The sequence below is a fragment of the Quercus robur genome, chromosome 8 (genome assembly GCF_932294415.1).
Source record: "Quercus robur chromosome 8, dhQueRobu3.1, whole genome shotgun sequence".
NCBI lineage: Eukaryota > Viridiplantae > Streptophyta > Magnoliopsida > Fagales > Fagaceae > Quercus > Quercus robur.
This window is the reverse complement of record NC_065541.1, coordinates 45,835,673-45,838,889: the sequence shown is the minus strand read 5'-3', so window position 1 is coordinate 45,838,889 and position 3,217 is coordinate 45,835,673. Positions and strand designations below refer to the sequence as shown.

The following is a 3,217-nucleotide window of genomic DNA, read 5'->3' as shown; positions in this document are numbered from 1 at the left end:
AGCTCTCTCGGTGTTGGTATTAGCTAGGCAGGATAGAATTTTCACTTTTGACCTTGTTTTTGTTTCTAAGTGAGAAAGGGCAGGAAAAACAGGTTACTAATGGGTCTCCATTTTAGTATTTTACAGATATAGGGATATATTCTTCTTCTTTTTTTGCTAAAATATAGGGATATATTGTGGGAGCTTGCCACTAAGAAGATCTCATGGGATAATCTCAAATCAATGTAACTATTGTTTTCAAATTATGTCTTGGAAATACTATTTTGATTCTATAAATTAGTTTAGATATTAGACATCCAAAACTTAAAGATCTCTCTAAAGCAAAAATTCAAATAATATTTGTTTTATACCGAAATCATGTTTTAGAAACACTTCCTCAATCCACATCCACATATAAGTTTGGATATTAAACATTCATCTTTAAGGTAAAAATTCAATATTATTCATGTTATTTAGAGATCGTATTTTAAAATATGATTTCAATTCTACAAATGAGCTGTTCAATTGTGATTTGTGAATGCTCTTATTCCAATAATTATGACTTGGAATTCCAAGTCCTCCCAAGTATACTCCCTCTAGAAGACTATATATAACACGGTAGAATTTTCTATTGCAAAGAATCAAAGATTCCTAGGGATGGTAGATGTGGAAGATTTAAAAAGAAGTTAATAATTTTTTTTGTCTTTTTATTTGAGAAAATGCTAAGTAATGAGTGAATGCTTGTCGAGTCTCATAAGTCACATCTATAATCTTTCTTAGGAAATTTCACTGTACGCGTACATCAGTGTTAGTACATATATAGTTGTCACTCCAACATATGATGTACAAATTATAAGCTAGCTAGCACTCGATAGAGTTTCTCTAACTCGTTCTTTTCTTAATTTTGCAGACTGCGATAACCACCCTCTCACTCTCCCTCAAAACTTCCAGAGAAAAATGAGCTGTGCAATGGTCCTTTCCAAGAAATTACTCTCAAAGGACATGAACATGAGTCAAAACCCACTTTCAAATTCGAATCCTACATGGTCCAGAAAGCCATTTCCATCAACCAAGCCCTCGACGCAGCCATTCCATTCAAAGGTCATCACAATAAGATCCAAGAAGCCATGCGCTACTCCCTTCTTGCAGGTGGCAAGCGAGTCCACCCTGTCCTCTGCATTGCTGCCTGTGAACTCGTAGGTGGCACCGAGTCCGTAGCCATGCCCGCTGCCTGTGCTATCGAGATGATACACACCATGTCATTGATCCACGACGACCTTCCTTGCTTTGACAATGATGACCTCCGACGAGGAAGGCCCTCGAGTCACAAAGTTTTTGGTGAAGCTGTTGCTGTTCTAACCGGCGATGCACTTCTAGCCTTGGCGTTCGATCACATAACATCAGTTTCCACAATGGGCGTGCCTCCCACAAGGGTAGTTCATGCGATTAAGGTGTTGGCCAAGTCAGTAGGACACGAAGGACTCGCTGCTGGGTAAGTAGCCGATATAAGTTCAGAGGGTCTCTCAGTCTCTGATATTGGATTGGAACAGCTTGAGTTCATTCATCTGCATAAGACTGCAGCATTGTTTGAAGGGACAGTAGCAGTGGGAGCTATTTTGGAAGGTGGGTCTAATGAGGAGGTTGAGAAGTTGAGGAGGTTTGCGAGGCATATTGGGTTGCTGTTCCAGGTGGTGGATGACATTCTTGATGTGACAAAGTCGGCCCAAGAGTTGGGGAAGACTGCGGGCAAAGACTTGGTTGCAGATAAGATTACATATCCGAAGCTATTGGGGATCGACAAGTCTAGGGAGTTTGCTGAAAAACTGAACAAGGAAGCTCAGGATTCGCTCTCTGGGTTTGATTCAGTGAAGGCTGCGCCATTGTTTGCTCTCGCGAATTGTATTGCTCATAGGCAAAACTAGTGCAATACTAGACTACTCTCTACACAATAGTAAAGTATAAAGTCTATAAAGGTTATGAGTTTTTTTTTTTTTTTTTTGAGGGAAATGAAGGTTATGAGTTAGCATGGTTCCATCGTTTATCTAAAAAAAAATATGGTAATAAGTTTTGTTTTAAACTTTTAGTTACTTCTAATAATAAGTTGACTTGATGATCCAAAAAAAAAAGTTGACTTCATGATGAGCTAATATATGTATATTAGCTCATCATGCTACGTTTGTTGATGATTTTGTGACATGGGCTGAGAAACCCCCAGTTTCTTAGAAACTTCTATCGCACAGGATGTATTTTTGACTTCTTTTAATGAAATGCTGCTGTAATTTCCTATCAAAATAAATAAATAAACCGACCTTATGGCCAAAAAAAAAAAAAAAAAATTAAAGCCTTTTTTTTGGGAAGAAAAATTAAAGCCTTTGATTGTTATGGAAAATTGTTTGTTTTTCTCATTATTTATTTACTTATTTAATAAAATATTAGAAATATGGCAAATTGTATTGAGATTCTTATTTTATACTTTCACTTTTTTTCTTGAAGCATGTTGTAGGGACACGATTCTCAAACGGCCCAACAATGACGTTGGGCTCGCGCGTGAAGGATCCCTCACAATAAGATTTGTAGAGAGTGGGCTTGAAAGGCTAGCGTTTGGTCACAAGGCGTTGGTCCAAACCGGACTTCAGGGAAACTCAGATAAGAAAAGGCTTCAGCCTGGATATCCAAGCCCTACAGCTTTGTAACTTGAGGGTTTGGACTCCTCGGATTATGTCCGAGGAGCACTAATGCCTTTCTCCGGTTACCCGGCGGTGGGATTTCCGTGGTGGTGTACATGTATTGTCCGGGCATTCTCATCCCTGGAGTTTTTCCCAGGAAGTGAGATGGGGATCCCCCTCCTTTCCCCCTCCTTTTCTAATTAGTTTACCTTTCCTTTTATACTAGCCTACGTTGGTTGTCCCTCGTCCACGTGTAGGGTCAACTTTTCCAGGACTGATATTTGTCCCGTCAATCTAATCCCTGAATTGTTGGGGATGGTTAATAAAGCCTAAAAATCAGGTTCTGTTAGGTGTAAAGTCTTATCAGTGAAGGGTATTAAGGACAACTTCCCTGAGATATTTTAGATCTTCTTACGGACTTGTTCTTATAGCTCTCTTTTACCCCTTTTGTCAAGGGAGTTTTAGGCTTGTCGAGGACTAAACCGTCCTCGGCTGCATATCTGGGCCATCCTCGGTCTTATACTTTTAAGCTTGGGCCATAACTTTTTTCAGCTTGGGCTTGCGGGCTCCCC

The 3,217-nt window shown here is 39.4% G+C and overlaps 1 pseudogene; it reads left to right on the top strand.

Moving 5' to 3' along the window:
- The first annotated feature begins 817 nt into the window (after positions 1–817).
- LOC126696072 (geranylgeranyl pyrophosphate synthase, chloroplastic-like) lies at positions 818–2,292 on the top strand (annotated as a pseudogene).
- The last annotated feature ends 925 nt before the right edge of the window (positions 2,293–3,217 follow it).